Genomic DNA, 18,860 nt, shown 5'->3' with positions numbered 1-18,860 from the left:
GAAAGTTGACATCTGTGGGTCTTCAGTTCTTAATGTATAAATGGGGAACCTTCTTCAGAGGCAAATGTGAGGGTTCAAGGACATGATGCATGTGGAGCACTTGCCACATATGCCTGTTGTTATTATTACTAAACTAAAAGAGGACAATCATCCCTGGGAGGTGTGGGTCACTGTGTGCACTAACCACAGGAAGACCCTAAGGGATTCCCTCCTGTACGACTCTTTCCCCTCCTACTTGCTACTGTCTGAAATTCCTTGAGCAGGAAACAAACCTTTCATGCCACCCCTGGGGTTGAAGTTCAAATGCAAATACTCAAGGAAGAGAGAAACTGTCTCTTACATTCTCCAAGACTTCAAATATTTTCCAAAGAAGAGGGTTTTGGAAATTCCCTGGCAGTCCAGTGGTTAGGACTTAACGCTTTCACTGCAGAGGGGCTGGGTTCAATACCTGGTCAGGGAATTAAGATCCCACGAGCCGCGTGGCACTGACAAAAAAAAAAAGAGGAGAGTTTTATGGAAGTCGTAAGGCCAGATCTCTGCAGGTCTTGGAAGATGGCAAAGTGGGGCTTGGAGGAGGTGGGGCAGACAAAGCAAGATGGGGAAACTGAAGATGGACTCAAGCTTTGAACACATTTCCAATTCTGTTTTTCTCACAGCAAACAGCACACTGCTTTAGGCTTGTTTTCTTTGTTTGTTGTTTTAAAATCATGATGCATGCATATAACAACCCCTCTAATCCCCTGATGTTGCAAGTGGCAACATAATGCTAGGACATTGTAAGGTTAGGAATACGGTTAGGATGGTTTTGTTGTTGTTGTTTTTGTTTGTTTGTTTGTTTGTTTTGCCTCTATCCCACCCACTTTCCTGCAGGTTACCAGCTACTCAGAAAGTGAACAGGACAAGTTAGGTAAATGAGAAAGGCTCTCTACCTTATCAATTAAAGGTTGAAGGTGGAAGTAGGCAGGGCCCTGGATGCCCTGGAATTACCCCAATCCCCAAACCCTCAATGAGAAGGTATTTTTGAAACACAACCTGGGTAGCCATGCCCAGAGTGATGTGGAGCTGCAAGCTGAACCAGGGCTGCCTGAAATTTAATAAGAGGAGACCCTCAGGGCCCCATCTTCCTAGATTCAGATAGTTTATTAAGTGATTAAGAGGATGGGCTCTAGAGTCAGCCTGGATTCAAGCCCTGGTTCTGCCATCACCTCCCTGGTGTGACCTTGGACAGGCTAGTTTACTCCAAGTCTCCTCTCATTCACACATGAAGTGGAGTTAATAATAGCACCCACCTCGTAGATAGGGCTATAGTGAGCATTCATAGAGAGCATGCGGTTCAATGGTCTGCACCAGATACTAAGAATAAAAAAGTAGGACTTCCCTGGTGGCGCAGTGGTTAAGAATCCGCCTGCCAATGCAGGGGACACGAGTTCGAGCCGTGGGAAGATCCCACATGCCGCAGAGCAACTAAGCCCGTGCACCACAACTACTGAGCCTGCACTCTAGAGCCTGCGAGCCACAACTACTGAGCCCGCACGCCACAACTACTGAAGCCCGCGCGCCTAGAGCCTGTGCTCTGCGACAAGAGAAGCCACCGCAATGAGAAGCCTGCGCACCACAATGAAGAGTAGCCCCTGCTCGCCGCAACTAGAGAAAGCCCACGCGCAGCAATGAAGACCCAACACAGCCAAAAATTAAAAAAAAAAAAAGTTGGAAATAAATGAGGAATAATTAAAAACTGACAATGTGGGTTGTTAAAATACAAATAAATGTAATATATATTTCTATTTTTTAAAAAAAGCAAATGAAGTCCTTCCATCCAATTGTCACTCTGAGTAATGAGGGCAGGTGAGGTGGCTTCGGGAGGAGAGCTAGAAAAGATGACACCAGATACAGGACTTTCACTCTCTAGTCATTAGAGAAATGCAAATTAAGACCACAGTTAGATATGCTTTGTCTTCCTTCAAGTTATCAAATATCAGGGGGAAAAATACCCAGAGTTAGCACACATGTGGGCAAACTGACTCCCTTGTCCATTGCTAAACAACTTTCATTGCTAAAGGATAATTTAGCAATAAGTATCAAAAGGTTGACACGTAGGCAAAAGTTTTAATCCAGTAATTTCACCTCCAGAAAAGAATACTACAGAAATAAATAAGGATGTGCATAAGGATTTGATGGTGAGGATGCTCATCACAAAGTTATTTACGAAAAGAAAAAATTGAAGACAACCTAAAAGTCCACTAAAATGGGAATGAATATTTATGGTACATTCTTGCAATTAAATACTATGCAGTATTTCATAATCACATGATAGAACAATCTTTAACAGCACTGGGAAATTTTCACTATATCCCAAACAATAAATTTTTAAAACGATGCATAGGATGATACAATTTAGGCAGAATATGCTTAGGAAAAAGGCAAAAATGTAGATATTAAGCAGTGGTTATTTCTGAGGGTGGGAGAGGGGAATGAAGGTGATCTTTATGGTTTTCCCTGTGTATTTTCTAAATTTTCTACCTTGAACATGTATTACTGTGATTATCAGGAAACAAATATATTAAAAGAAGGAGGAGGATGACCAGGAAGGGAAGGAGAAAGAGAAGAAACAGAATCCACTTTGGGCAAAGGCACACACAGTCCAGGAGGCAAAGAAGCACAGCAGGAAGTGCCTCCGAGGTCCAAAATCAGAAGCCACAGCCACAGTTGCTTTACAGCGTCTCTTCTCAGAGCTTTGAGTGGAAAATTAAGTGCTGCCAAATCTTTTATTTCCTATTTTCTTGCATGGATGTAATAACCCTCTATCTGGTCACCGTACTGATCTCCAGATCTATTCTTCTGATCTGGTTGACCAGGATGGCCTTCTTCCATCATGTCCTCAGTTAACTTATATTATAATATATCAATATTATAACAATCAACATTATGTTACTGTAAGATTGAATTAATACTAAATCATAAATATATTTTTGAGTTATTAATATTGTTCTATATCCATAATGGCTCCAATTTATTGCATCTGTGGGTACTCTACATATATTATCTTTGCTATTGACAACAACCCTGAAAAATAAGTATTACTGTCCTCATTTTACACTCAGAACAAGGCCATCTTGCACATATCAGGGCATCATGCAAGCAAACTGACGGGATCCTTTCTGGAAGTAGGTAGAATGTAAAACATGGATAAATAGATGAGTGAATGAATGAATGCACAGCCTTGTATCATGAGTTACAAAATGCACAAATCACTTCCTCACTTCTCAGAGTGGTTATCATGAAATTCCTTTATGAAGAAAGTTCCCCTAATAAATATAAAGCATAATTTCACTTCCTAAAGTTCAATGTACATGACACAATTTGGGGACCATTTATACCTTAACAATATTGAGTGTTCTGGCCAATAAACAGTTTATCTCTCTACTAATTTAGGTCTTCTTTAATTTCTTTCAGCAGTATTTTATAGTTTTCAGTGTATAGATCTTGCACATCTTTTGTCAGCTTTACTCATAAGTATTTAATATTTTGATGTTATTATAAATAGTATTAAGTTATTAATTTTAATTTCTGATTTTTCATTACTAACATATAAAAATACAGTTGATTTTTGTATATTTTGCCTTATATCCCTGACCTTGCTAAACTCATTTACTAATTCTAGCATTTCTGCAGATTACATAGGATTTTCTATATAGAAGATCACATCACCTGTGAGTAAAGACAGTCCTACTTCTTCCTTTTTAATCTGAATGTCTTTTATTTCCTTATCTTGCCTTGTTGCCTTGGCTCCTTGCCTTGTTCCTGATCCTAGGGAAAACATTCCTTCTTTCACCATTAGGTATAATGATAGCCATAAGGTTTTCATAGATGCCTTTTATCAAGGTCAGGAAATTCCCTTCTATTTCTAGTTTTCTGAGAGTTTTTATCAAGAATAGATGTTAATTTTGTCAACTGATATGTCTGTATGTATTGAGATGATCACACAATTTTCCCCTTTTTTTATTGAAGTATAGTTGATGTACAATATTATATAAGTTTCAGTTGTACAACATAGTGATTCAAAAATTTTAAAGGTTATATTCCATTTATGGGCTTCCCTGGTGGCGCAGTGGTTGAGAATCTGCCTGCTGATGCAGGGGACACGGGTTCGAGCCCTGGTCTGGGAAGATCCCACATGCCACGGAGCAGCTGGGCCCGTGAGCCACAATTGCTGAGCCTGCGCGTCTGGAGCCTGTGCCCCGCGACGGGAGGGGCCGCGATAGAGAAAGGCCCGCGCACCGCGATGAAGGGCGGTCCCCGCACCGCGATGAAGAGTGGCCCCCGCTTGCCGCAACTGGAGAAAGCCCTCGCACGAACCGAAGACCCAACACAGCCAAAAATAAAAAATAAAAAAAAAAAAAAAAAAATTAAATAAAGGTTATATTCCATTTATAGTTATTCTAAAATATTGGCTATATTGTCTTGTTGTACTATATATACTTGTAGCTTATTTATTTTATACATATGATTTTTTTTATGTTTCTGAAAGTACTGAGTTTATTTTAAAGCATTGCATCAAGTTTGAATCTCAGTAAACAAAGCCATGTCTTCATTATATGTTGATTTTGGCAAAGAGCACAGACTTGCAAACATCAAATGATATGATAAAGTACTTTAAAGTAAAAGGTGTTTGCTTTTAGTACTGTGGAACTAAAGTATCGATAGAAAGTTAACGTGGGACTAAAATACAATATATATGTCTTCTGGGTGATTTAGGCCATAATGTTTTGGCTTCTTAGAAGTTTTCAAAATTAACAGTTTTAAAATTGATCCTTTTATCTGATTATTATTAAATAAGATAATATTTAATAATATTAAATTATAATAAAATTATATTATTATTAAATATAAAAGGATTATTATTATCCTTTTATCTGCTATTCGCTGGAATAGAGGCATAGAAAAGATTCTCTCTGCTTAGATTAACGTACTCATACAATATACGCCTAAGCTGAAACAAAAAGGTCAAATATCTGAGAGATAATGGCATTCGTGATCACAGGTTGTTTTAAAAGGGGAAAAATGAGTTCCAACCTATTTCTTTTTTGGCCATGCCACACGCCTCGCGAGATGTTAGTTCCCTGACCAGGGATCGAACCTGTGCCCCCTGGAGTGGAAGCGTGGAGTCCTAACCTCTGAACTGCCAGGGAATTCCCAGTTCCAACCCATTTTAAAATAGTTCATTAAAAGTCTGAGCTCTTTGCAAAAGGGTGCCATTTTAAACTTATTTGCCATCCCACTTCCATAACATTTATAAGCATATTTCACTGGGCAAGCAAATTAGTAACGTGATTGCATCATAGCTGTGTAGTTAATCAAGAAACTTGTCAACTGAATACAACTTTGTGTGTGTGTGTGTGAGGTCATCTGTTCTGACCACTGAAATATGCAATGAAAGGCTATATTTAGAAGCTTAGAAAACCTGTGGTTCAGTACCTAGAAGTTTCAACTTCAAAAGAATAGGAATGTTATAATTACTATAGGAAATTATAATGTCTGGAATATCATAAACATTATTTGCAACTACTTTTTAATCACAACGATTTCACATCAGAAGGGTACATATTTTTGTTCACTAAAACTAATGAGGCAATTTGGCAACAAGAGACAGATTCTTTCTTTCTCACTCTCCTTTCAAAATTACTCAGTGTAGAGCTACAGATATACTTAAGCTGCAATAATAATACCAGAAAAGGGAACAGGTGTTTGCTTTTCAAAATCACTGAAGTACATAAAATGTCAGCAGACAACAATACTATTCCATGACATCTACTTAAAATTTTATGTTCATCTCCCATTCTTCTCATCATAACGTTCACATTTTAATTATGTATTCATTTTGATTGTTTGCATGTGAAAACACCAACTAATCTATTATTTCAGCATTAAGGCTATTTCTTTTGAAGCCAAGATAATTTTGGAGACTCCTTTTTCAGGATTCTTAAGGCAAAATGTTTAAGGCTCATGGCTGCTGCTTTGCCTGAGCTTCTGCTTCCTTTGAACCAGGTGGGGCTGTTAAACCTAAAAAGGCATACACTGCATTATTTTCTCTGGCTTCAAAGAAGACATCTTAGTCCCCATGGTACTGACTTTCATTGAAAATCTCAGGTGGCAGGGGGTACCCTTTGGCTGGTCGACTTTTCAGGAACATTTTCTCTCATCCACTTCCAATTGTCTTCACTGGCTGCAATATCTTTTTCTTCAAATCCTACTTTGTTAGCTTCTAAGAAACCAAGCGCATCTTGCTGTTTCTTCTTAATCACCGTGGAGCCAGAGGAAGGTGCAATGTACTCACGGATCACTATCCTGGGAACAACGGTCGTAGCTGAGTCCTACAAATGGCCAAAGGGCCTATTTTTTACGTATGATTTTTAATTTTAGTTTGTTAATATAGTAAATGACATTGGTTGATTTTTTTGAATATTATACCAACCTTGCATTCTAGGGGTAAACACCAGTCAGTCATGAAGTAGTGTCCTTTTTATATATCTTTGGATAAAATTTTTTTTAATTTTAAGAATTTTTGCCTCTATGTCCATGAGGGATATGGATCAGTACTTCTCTTGTAATATCCTTTTCTAACTTTGGTAATTAGGGTAATGCTGGTCACAAAGAATGAAATAAGAAGTATTCCCTCCTCTTCAATTTTCTGGAAGAGTTTGTGCAGCATTAATATTATTTCTTCCTCAAATGTTTGATGGAAATCATCAGGAAAGCACCTGGGCCTGGAGTTTTCTTTATGAGAAGGTTTGTAAATACACATTCAATTTCTTTAATAAGTATAGGGTAATTCAGATTATCTATTTCTTCTTGAGTGATTTTTGGTAGTTTGAGTTCTTTCAAGGAATTTGTTTACTTAACTAGTATAAGTATGTTCATAATATTTCCTTATTATTCTTTTACTATATATAGAATCTGTAGTAATGTCACCTCACTCCTTCTTGATAATGGTAATTCGTGTCTCTTTTTTCTTGATCAGTCTGACTAGAGGTTTATCAATTTTATTGATCTCAAAGAACCAGCTTTTGGTGTCATTGATTTTCTCTAATGTTTTTCTGTTTCCTATTGTATTAGTTTTTGCTCAGATCTTTATTACTTCCTTTCTTTTGCTTACTTTGGGTTTAATTTGTTCTTCTTTTCCTTGTTGCTTAGGTCATTGATTTGTGATCTTCTTTCCTAATACTGTCATTTAGTACAATACAGATGACTTTATTTGTCCTCTTTTCTAATATAGTCATTAGTTGCTTAGTCATAAATTTCTCCTTAGGTATTACCTTAGTGACATCTGGAAATTTTGATATGTAGTGGTTTTCATTTTCATTACATTCAAAATATGTTCTAATTTCCCTTTAAATTTCTTCTTTGACCTATGCATTATTTAGAAATGTGTTATCTAGTTTCCAAATATTTGAAAATTTTCAAGATAACTTTCTGCTATTGATTTCTTTTTTTTTCTCAGTTCAAGTTTAATAGAAACTACAAAAGATCAAAAGTGATACCCTACTACTGTACACATCAGTTGGCCTGCCCCATAATACAGCTCAGACCATTTCCCCCAGAGGAAGAAAGGCTGGCCTCCCCAACACCTGCAGGAAAGGCCTGTCCTGTCCCACACCACATCTGGGCTGAGTGTAAGGTCTTGTATTTTAAGCATGACAATAGTACAAACGAGGTTTTGTTTTTATGGCCGCCTACTAGAGCCTGGCCCTAAAATGGCCCAGCGCTCACTTCTGCTTAGAGAAATATTCTTTGCTCTTCTGGACATCAGGCTTAACGGTATCACAGCCAGGCTTCCAGCAAGCTGGGCACACTTCCCCATGTTTGTCAGTTAACTGGAAGGCCTGAACTAGTCTCAGTGTCTCATCCACAGAGTGGCAGACAGGAAGGTCATTTATGGTGATCTGTCAAAGGATGCCTTTATCATCAATAGTAAAAAGGCCCCCGAATGAGATGCCTTTGTCGGCCTTTAATACCCCATAGTTCTGAGCAATGTTGCGCTTGGGGTCTGATATCAAGGCAATGTTCATGGGCCCCAGTCCTCCTTATTTCTTGGGTGTGTTGATCCATGCCAGATAACAGAAGTGAAAATCCACAGAAGCACCCATCACTTGGCAGTTGAGTTTCTTAAATCCATCTGCCCTGTCATCTTTATGGGGCACACAAAGGTGAAATCAAGAGGGTAAAAGAATAACACAACACATTTTCCTTTGTAGTCAGATAGGCTGATATCTTTTAACTGACCATCTGGCATAATAGATGTTGCTTTGAACTGGGGGGCAAGGTGCCCAATTTTGGCATTTCCTGAAAACATATTGCTATCAGCAGTTCTCAGACAGAAACCACCAGGACCAGTCAGGAAGAAGACAGGCCTCTGTTATTGATTTCTAATTTAATTCTGCTGTGGCCAGAAAACATACTTTGTATGACTTGAATCCTTTTAAATTTATTGACTTGCTTTGTGTGCTAGCATATGGTCTATTTTGGTAAATGTTTCATGTGTATTTTGCTGTTGTTGGGTAGAGTGTGACTAATGTGATATGAGATCTTAGCTTTTTTATTAAAGGTGTGAATTTCCTTCCTCATAATCTCATCCGAGAAGAGCGGAGAGTAAGCTAGTGGCAACATTCCCAAAAATCTAAGACTAAATAAAACCAAAAGGTAAAGAAAGGCTTATATCCCTAGTGAATTGAGGACTGGAGTCAGATGGCTTGGTTTTAGTCTTGGCTTGGTCTCTACTATCTGTGTGACTTTGTAACTTGGAGCAAGTCACTTAAACTCAGGCCCTGATTTTCCATCTTTAAATTGAGAGATTCATTTACATTTGCTGAGTTCACTGTAAATTGGGAAATAACAAGAAGTAAGGAAACGTATTTGCCTTTTGATCCAGTAAGAAATAGTCTGGAAATCTACTCTAAGGAAAGAATCTGAAATACAAAAGTTTACATGATGTCAGTAGTATTTGTATAATAGTGAGAAACTGGACCATCTATAGGTACATCGATAAGGAAATGACTAAGTAAATTATGGTTCATCAAACCTATTTTTCAAATGAAAACTAATGATGTGTTAAAAGCAAAATACAAAATAATACATTTACAATGATTATAACTACATTAAAGAGTGTGTAGGAAAGGAACTAAAAGTAAGTCTTATAAAATATGAATAGTTGTTAATAATTAAGGTGGTTGGAAATATGGGCAATTTTTTCTTATCTCTATTTCCTAACTTATTGATAAAGTATAATATATTGATGAACAAATGTGCAACATGAAACTAAATTTAGCAAAAATGAAATTTATTTAATTAAAGAATTTTGACAAGTTGAAGCTTTAAATTCCTTTCCAGCTCCAATATGCTCTAATTCTGCTTCATGAAAAGGAAAAATAACATTTCAAGACTGTTTGTCTAACTTTCAGTTCTCCACTAGAAATAACCTAATTTGGAAACTTGATGCTTCAGATTACAAAATTACTGAGTTAAGAGGAGGATTAGTCAGATTCTATTTCTGAGAGTGCCTTCCATGGGCAGAGCAATGGTGAAGGAGAACCATGGTATTCAATGGAAGTTTCCAAGCCAAGTGGGGAGAAGAAACCAAAGAACAGGAGAGGAAACTAAAAGATAGTAGAGGGGAAACAGGGTAGAAGAAAAAGACTGAAAAAATAAAAGGGTGAACAGATGGTGAGTGAGAGTTTTCCATCATCAGCTGTCTAGATGCCACCTTTGCTGTAAGTCACCTGTAGGACACTAGGTCCCAAAATTGTTATATATAAATATATATTTTTTCGTTAGTATATATAACATTTTAATTTTTTCTTGTATCCATCCTACTTCAAGGAAATAGAAGCCCTCTCTTCTCACTATCTCCCCTAGTCTTTTTTTTTATTTTTATTGGAGTATAGTTGATTGTGTATAATGTATAATGTTGTGTTAGTTTCAGGTGTACAGCAAAATGAATCAGTTATACACATACATATATCCACTCTTTTTAAGATTATTTTCCCATATAGGCCATTACAGAGTATTGAGTAGAGTTCCCTCTGCTATACAGTAGGCCCTTATTAGTAATCTATTTTATATACAGTAGTGTGTATATGTTAATCTCAAACTCCTATCTCTCCCCACCCCCCTCTCTATCCCCTTTGGTGACCATAAGTTTGTTTTCTGTGTCTGTGAGTCTATTTCTGTTTCGTAAATAAGTTCATTTGTATCACTTTTTAGATTCTGCATGTAAGTGATATCATATGATATTTGTCTTCTCTGTCTGACTTACTTAGTATGATAATCTCTAGGCCCATCCATGTTGTTGCAAATGGCTTTATTTTGTTCTTTTTATGGCTGAGTAATATTCCATTGTATATACCTACCACATCTTCTTTATCCATTCCTGTGTCGATGGATGTTTAGGCTGCTTCCATGTCTTGGCTATTGGAAATAGTGCTGCAACGAACATTGGGATGCATGTGTCTTTTTGAATTAGGGTTTTCTCCAGATATATGCCCAGTAGTGGGATTGCTGGGTCATATGGTAGTTCGATTTTTAGTTTCTTAAGGAACCTCCATACTGTTTTCCATAGTGGCTGCACCAATTTACATTCCCACCAACAGTGCAGGAGGATTCCCTTTTCTCCACACCCTCTCCAGCATTTATTGTTTGTAGATTTTTTGATGATGGCCATTCTGACCGGTGTGAGCTGATACTTCATTGTAGTTTTGATTTGCATTTCTCTAATAATTAGTGATGTTGAGCATATTTTCATGTGCTTTTTGGCCATCCGAAGTGCCCTAGTCTTCGGCCTCAAATTCCCTCAGGCTCTGGGGCCCCTCTCGTTGCCCTCTGGGATGGACGCTCCCTGCCCTGACAGGCACCCACGGTCAGCCAGCTCCAAGTCACCTCCAGCATAGCCCTATGGCATTTCAGTTGTTCTACAATTTTTATCAAATAAAATTTATTGCTTTTTTATCCTAGCTATTATAGAAAATCTGGAAATTACAAGAAACAAAGGACAAAAATGTTTGAAATCACCTGTAATTCCTCCACCTGAAGACAATATGGTTCTTCAAATATTTTTTCTGTGTATGTATATAACTTTTTTTAAAAGTAGGACTATACTGTATATATTGTTTTATATTATTGTTTTATATATTGTTTTAATACCCAACATTTTCACCAAGAACTATATTATGTAGTTTTCCCATGCCATCAAATATTCTTTTAACGATTTCAGTGTTCCATCATGAATATGCAAGAATTTTTAAAATAATTCCATATTGTAGAATATTCAGGTTTTTCCCCAATGCATTGCTATTATAAGCTTTATCACTACAATTGATAGTAGATTGAGGGCCAAGTTATAAGACTTAGTTCTAGACTTGGCTTGGTTCCTAATTGTGTGACTGTAACTTTAAGGAAGTCACTTAAACTCTTAGGCCTTGAGTTTCCCATCTTTAAAATGGTGAGACTTTTAATTTGCATTGCCAAACCATCCTCCAGAGAGGTCATATCCATTTACCAAAGTGTATGAAATTGTTTGTTTCTCCACAACCTTGCCATTACTGGGGTGTTTTTTTTTTCTTACATCTTTGTCATTTTATTTATTTATTTATTTATTTATTTATTTATTTATTTATTTATGGCTGCACTGGGTCTTCATTGCTGCACACGGGCTTTCTCTAGTTGCGGCGAGCGGGGGCTACTCTTCGTTACGGTGCATGGGCTTCTCATTGTACTGGCTTTTCTTGTTGCAGAGCATGGGCTCTAGGCACGCGGGCTTCAGTAGTTGTGGCTCGTGGGCTCTAGAGTGCAGACTCAGTAGTTGTGGCACACGGGCTTAGTTGCTCCGCAGCATGTGGGATCTTCCCAGACCAGGGCTTGAACCCATGTTCCCTGCATTGGCAGGTGGATTCTTAACCACTGTGCCACCAGGGAAGTCCCTTTGTCATTTTAATGAGTAACAAAACTGGGTTTTTTTTTACATCTTCGTTATTTTAATGAGTAACAGTATCTCTCTAAAAATAATTAATTGTGTTTCATCTTAATTTGTATTTCTTTGATTATTCCTTTGTCATTTGGATTTTGTCAATTACCTGTCTATACTTTGTCCATTTTTCTATTTGGGCATTTGTCTCTTTAATGTTTTGTAAAATTCTTCATATAGTAGCAAATTTTTTTTCTACTACATATGTTGGAAATATTTTTCCCCACAGGCAGTCATTTACGTTTAAGTCTGAAACAGTTTAATTCCAAAAACTTCTAAAGCAGAAAAAAACATGCAGTAAGGACTTCCCTGGTGGCGCAGTGGTTAAGAATCCACCTGCCTGGCAGAAATAGAGACACAGATGTAGAGAACAAACGTATAGACACCAAGGGGGGAAAGTGGCGGAGGGTGGGGGAGATTGGGATTGACATGTATACACTAATATGTATAAAATGGGTAACTAATAAGAACCTGCTGTATAAAAAAATAAATAAAATTAAAATTTTTTTTTAAAAAGCAGAAAAAAAGAAAAAGAATACACCTGCCAATGCAGGGCACACAGGTTCGATCCGTGGTCCGGGAAGATCCCACATGCCGCGGAGCAACTAAGCCCGTGCACCACAACTACTGAGCCCACGTGCCACAACTACTGAAGCCCGCGCACCTAGAGCCAATGCTCCGCCACAAGAGAAGCCCCCGCTCATCTCAACTAGAAAAAGCCAGCACGCAGCAACGAAGATCCAATGCAGCCAAAAATTAATTAATTTTTTAAAAAGTGTTTCTTTCTAAAAAAAAAAAAAATACATTCAATGGAAGTTCCCTTGATAACTTCAAGCAGCTTAAGAAGACCCGGCAAATCTACAGCTGTTCTGTCTGAAAGCACACAGCCAGGACCTGGCTAAGAGTAAGGGCTAAATAAGTGACAGCTGTCCTACTTAATGATGACAATAATATCTAAAGGAGAGTCTTTTGACAAAACCTATCCAGTCCCCTTGTCACTTGTCCCCTTTTGTGCTCCCCGTTTCCTGTCGCTCCATTTCATCCTCTAAAATGTTCTTGTGAGTATGAAGAAAGGGGATAGTTTCTCCAACAAACCTGAGGATCCTGAGAAAATCAAAGGACTAAAAAGAACGAAGAGAGGAGAGAGGCAGGAGGACTCACCACCTTTGGAATTAGGGGCCCTTTGTCCCTCACCGGCTGAGCTGGAGTCTCCAAGCTGGGAACATCCCTCTGCCCGATCAGGGAGATGAGGCATCAGGCAGGAACATCAGGAAGGACTCCGGAGGCGGGCCTGGGAAAAATTCATCTTTTATTCTAATGCCTGAAGCCCTCAGCCAGGGGCTCCATCCACCCGGCAGACTCCCTTCCAGCTGTTCCTATACACCAACAAGCCACGCCCTGCCTGTCTGCCCCGATAAAGGAACAGAGCAAAGAGGAAGCTCCCTAAAAGCAGGGAAGCCTCCCCGTGCTGCCGGGGTAAGGGACTTTGGCACCTCAGCTCCTTCTCCCGTCCAAGCCAACTGCAGAGTGATTGCTTTTGATACATTTTGATCCTATCACACCCTTTCTTAAAAGCTTGCTCCTCTTTACTTTCCAAATCAGAGTGAAACTTAAGATTGGTTTCAAAGACACCCACCAATTAGCCACCTTCTTTAACGCACTGCCTTTATCTCCAACTGCACCCTGACATGTGCTTTCTGATAAGCAAACTTGCTGACTGTCCCCCAATATGTGATAAACCCTTTCCTGCCTATCTTGCTTTCAGAATATCCATAATTTCATATGCATAATATCCATAATTGTTTCCTTAACCATGCATTATATACTTTTATGTATTTTTGAACTTTATATATAAAGATGGAGCACATTGTACATAATTCCCTGTGATTTCCTTTTTTCACTCAACATTAGTTTCTGAGTCTAGCTGACACCTGTGGTAGCTCACACCATGTCCCCTCAGCCCACTCAATTTCGGGGTAGCTGAGACTTGAAGGCAAGCTGCTAGCATGCTACCTCACAGGCCACAGCCGCTCTTTGCTTATCTGACTGGGGCTCTTTACAAAGCTTGAGAAGGCTGTTCAGCCTGTGTGTAACCCAGGAGTTCAGGAAAGTTATTGCCCCAGGGGATCGATCAATGGGGCTTGGGGCAGGGGGTGGGGGGGTGGAAGTAAGTGGAAAATGGTCCAGTCCCCACATCTTCAGAGGGACAATTCTGAGCTGTATTCCACACAATTCCTCAGGGAGTTCTCAGTGGGAATGAGCTCAGTGGCCCACTGTCATCAGTAGCTCAATAATGCACATCTTATTGGTTTGTCTTCCTTTTCTTCTTTTTTTTTAATAAATTTATTTATTTATTTATTTTATTTATTTATGTTAGACTGCCTTGGGTCTTCATTGCTGTGCGCAGGCTTTCTCTAGTTGCGGCGAGCAGGGGCTACTCTTCGTTGCCGTTCGTGGGCTTCTCATTGCTGTGGCTTCTCTTGTTGCGGAGCACGGGCTCTAGGCACACGGGCTTCAGTAGTTGTGGCTCGTAGGCTCAGTAGTTGTGGCGCACTGGCTTAGTTGCTCCGCAGCACGTGGGATCTTCCCAGACCAGGGCTCGAACCCGTGTCCCCTGCATTGGCAGGCGGATTTTTAACCACTGTGCCACCAGGGAAGTCCCTTTCGTCATTTTCTTCTCACTCGCTATTTCTGATTCCTGGGATCACCTCCTAAATAAACTCTTGCACTGAAGAATTTGTCTCACACCCTGCTTTGGGTGGAGTACAAATTAAGACACTGAAATCTATCCATATTGATTGATAGAACTCTGGGACGTTCATCCACCACTGTGAGGTAGATCATTGTATGAATATACCAAAAATTTGTCCATTCCCTCATTGATAAAAGTGAGGGTTGTTTCTGGGCTTTTGCTTTTACAAACAGTGCTGCTATGAACATTCTTTTTTTTTTTTTTTAATCTATTTGATTGCGCCAGGTCTTAGTTGCAGCAGGCGGACTCCTTAGTTGCAGCACGCGGGCTCCTTAGTTGTGGCATGCGAACTCTTAGTTGCAACATGCATGTGGGATCTAGTTCCCTGACCAGGGATTGAAACCCTGCATTGGCATCGCGGAGTCTTATCCACTGCGCCACCAGGGAAGTACCCATGAACTTCACTCTTATCTGAAAGTATAACCAACAGACAAACTATTGTTATTCAGACTTGGGTATTTGGCAGGTGTTTTCTCTAAAATGAACAAAGGGCCCCTGTCGCTTGAAGGAAAACAACTGACAGTATTTGTTGCCAAAGTGATTTGATATTTTGGTTGGAAATTAGCAGTTTTATCTGCTAATGTGAGCTTGATAGTTTCCCAGTAAAGGAAGATTTTTCTGATGAGATTGGTAGTGACATTAGTGAATGCGAGTTTTTTATGTTATACAATGAAATGTGTCAACATTTGAAATATCTGCACAGTGAACCAATAAATTCTAAATGACTAATACATGTCTTGACAACTATGCATAAGTAAAAGAGCCACCAATATGCAAGACAATCTGGTGGATTTTACTAGAACAGAGTATAAAAAGTTCATTGGTGTATTATATATTTGAAAGTTGCTAAAAGAGTAGATCTTAAATGTTCTCAGCACAAAAAAGAAATGGTAATTATGTGACGTGCTGGTGGTGGTAGCTACCTTTATTATGGTTATCAGTTTGCAATCTATAAGTGTATCAAATCAATGGATTGTATACCTCAAACTTACACAATGTTATATGTCAATTATATCTCAATAAAGATGGGCAGGGAAAGAAAGGAAAAGTTCACTGGTATGGTTTTAGATTCCATGTTGCATTAACCTTTAAGCAACAACCACTTGTCAAGTTTCTTCTTGCATCAAAAAAAAATATCCACAATTATCTGAGGTGATTGAAATGCTCCTTTTCCAGGGAAGCCTCCTACACTGTTGGGGGAATGTAAGTTGGTGCAGCCACTATGGAAAGCTGTATGGAGGGTCCTTAAAAAACTAAAAATAGAGTTGCCATATGATCCAGCAATCCCACTCCTGGGCATATATCCAGAGAAAACCATAATTTGAAAAGATACATGCACTTCAGTGTTCATAGCAGCACTATTTACAATAGTCAAGACATGGAAGCAACGTAAATGTCCACCAGCAGATGAATGGATAAAGAAGATGTGGTATATATATATACAATGGAATATTACTCAGCAATAAAAAAGAATGAAATAATGCTATTTGCGGCAACATGGATGGACATACTAGACAACATGGATTGTCATATTGAGTGAAGTAAGTCAGACAGAGAAAGAGAAATATCGTATGATATCGCTTATATGCAGAATCTTAAAAAAAATTATACAAATGAACATATTTACAAAACAGAAATGGACTCACAGACTTAGAGAATGAACTTATGGTTACCACAGGGGGAAGGGTAGAGATAAGGGATAGTTAGGGAGTTTGGAATTGACATGTACAAGCTGCTATATTTAAAAAGGATAACCAGGGACTTCCCTGGTGGCGCAGTGGTTAAGAATCCGCCTGCCAATGCAGGGGACATGGGTTCGATCCCTGGTCTGGGAAGATCCCACATGCCGCAGAGCAACTAAGCCTGTGCACCACAACTACTGAGCCTGCGCTCCAGGTCCCTCGAGCCACAACTACTGAGTCCACGTGCCCACACACCTAGAGCCCATGCTCCACAACAAAAGAAGGCACGCAATGAGAAGCCCATGCACTGCAGCAAAGAGTACCCCCCGCTTGCCACAACCAGAGAAAGCCCACGTGCAGCAACAAAGACCCCACGCAGCCAAAAATGAATTACATTAATTAATTAATTTTTTAAAAAAAAAAGTTTTCCTTACACCCTTGATTGCTGGTAAATTGTCTTGTACAATGTCCTGCATTCTGGATTTGGCCAGTTGCGTTCTTGCGGTAACATTTAATTTATTTCTCTATCCCTCAGATTTCTGAAACTGGAAAGCTACAGGTTTGTTTAGATTCAGGTCCACTTCTGAGCTGTGTGACCTGAATGAGAGCCTTAACCTGTCTGTGTCCCAGTTTCCTTACTAGTAAATTTTTTTTTCTGGCTGCGCCATGTGGCATGCGGGATCTTAGTTCCCCGACCAGGCATGGAACCCGTGCCCCCTGCAATGGAAACTCAGAGCCCTAACCACTGGACTAGCAAGGAATTCTCCTTACTAGTAAATTTTTTTTACACTTTTCTTGATTTTTTCAGGAAAATTGACTTTTTAGAATTTTATCATAGTCTCATACACCAGAACAATAAATAAACCACTTTTTTTAAAGGTTATATTCCATTTATGGTTATTATTAAGTATAGGCTCTATTCCCTGTGCTGTACAATATATCCTGTAGCTTATTTATTTTATACACAGTAGTTTCTACCTTTTTGGTAAATTGAGGATAAGAATGGTAACTCACTCATTGGGTGTAAGGATTAAATTAGTTAAAACATGTAAAATACTTAGAACTGTGCTTTACACCCAATAAATGGTAGCTAGTATTATTATCTGAGGAAAGTCTCTAACTTGAAAGCTAGAGACCAAAATAAACAACAAGAGACAATCTAGGAAGTGGAAGAAAATGGCAGAAAACTACAACTGATATCCTCAGAAACATGAAATAAGAGAAGATCCTGAATCCACAACACAAAAGCAAGAGGCTACCAAAAGGAAAGTCAGGGAACCAGGAAAAACACTTGGAAATTAAAATTTTATGACAGAAATGAACAAATTCAACAGAAAAACTACGGGATAAATTTCAGAAAAATCTCTCATACAGACTTCCCTGGTGGTCCAGTGGTTAAGACTCCACACTCACAGTGCAGGGGGCCCAGGTTCGATCCCTGGTCAGGGAACTAGATCCCGCACACCACAACTAAGAGCTTGCATGCCACAACTAAATGATCCCGCATGCCGCAACTAAGACCCGGCGCAGCCAAGTAAATAAATACATACATGCATACATAAAAATGTAACTACTAAAAAATCTCTTATAAAGTTAGAATAAACAAAACCAAGGGATGGAAAATGAGAGAAAAATGATGAAATAAACAAGGGAATCTAACAGAGAGAAAATTTCCCAGAAGTGAAGACTGTATGTTTCCTGATTGAAAGGGACCCCTGAGTACCTAGAGCAATGAATGAAATAGCCTTACATTATTATTACTTATCATGATGAAGGTTCGAAACATCAAGGATAAAGGAAAAATATATGTCCTAAAAGCTTCCAGAAACAAGTGAACAAACAAAAATTACATAAGAAGTAACGGAAATCAGAATAAATCAGACTTCTCAAGAGTCTAGCCACATGAGAAGCTAGATAACAGTGGATCAACGCCTTTAAAATTCTGAGGGAAAATGATTTCCAACTTGGAACTCTGTACCCCGCCAAACTGTCAATCAAGTGTGAGAGCAAAATAAAGCCATCTTTAGACAAGCAGGGTTTCAAAAATGTACCTCCCATGAACTTATTCTGGGGAAATTACTGGGGAATGAGCTCCTCCAAAATGAGGGAATAAGCCACAAATAGGAATATCCAGGAGACAGGGGATTTGGCACAGGAGAGGAGATGCAAGTCCCCAGAATGTGGTTATGGGAAGTCTCAGGACAACAGTTGGATAGCAAAGCCAAGACGACAGCTTGGAGCGAGAGGAGGATAGGCCTAAGGAAGAATGTCTCTAAGGGGAAAAAAAAAGTTGAAAAGTATCGGATTCATGTGACCAGATAGAAAGACGTTTTGTAGTCCTGATGGAGAGTTTATGGAATAATTAACAGTAGGTGCATAGATAATTACACAAATGGAAAAAATAGGCAATTTT

General features: G+C 38.9%; 1 non-coding gene and 2 pseudogenes across 1 annotated transcript; 1 reads left to right on the top strand and 2 right to left on the bottom strand.

The window, feature by feature from the left end:
• Nucleotides 1-6,001: 6,001 nt before the first annotated feature.
• LOC103012130 (adapter SH3BGRL-like) lies at nucleotides 6,002-7,324 on the bottom strand (annotated as a pseudogene).
• A 439-nt stretch (nucleotides 7,325-7,763) lies between these two features.
• On the bottom strand, nucleotides 7,764-8,350 carry LOC103013375 (peroxiredoxin-1-like; annotated as a pseudogene).
• Nucleotides 8,351-17,824: 9,474 nt separating this feature from the next.
• On the top strand, nucleotides 17,825-17,897 carry TRNAV-CAC (transfer RNA valine (anticodon CAC)). The gene has a single exon. It is a non-coding gene; the product is annotated as a tRNA-Val (tRNA).
• The last annotated feature ends 963 nt before the right edge of the window (nucleotides 17,898-18,860 follow it).

The sequence above is a fragment of the Balaenoptera acutorostrata genome, chromosome 1 (genome assembly GCF_949987535.1).
Source record: "Balaenoptera acutorostrata chromosome 1, mBalAcu1.1, whole genome shotgun sequence".
NCBI lineage: Eukaryota > Metazoa > Chordata > Mammalia > Artiodactyla > Balaenopteridae > Balaenoptera > Balaenoptera acutorostrata.
The sequence above is the reverse complement of the archived record's forward strand: the minus strand, read 5'-3'. Positions and strand labels throughout refer to the sequence as shown.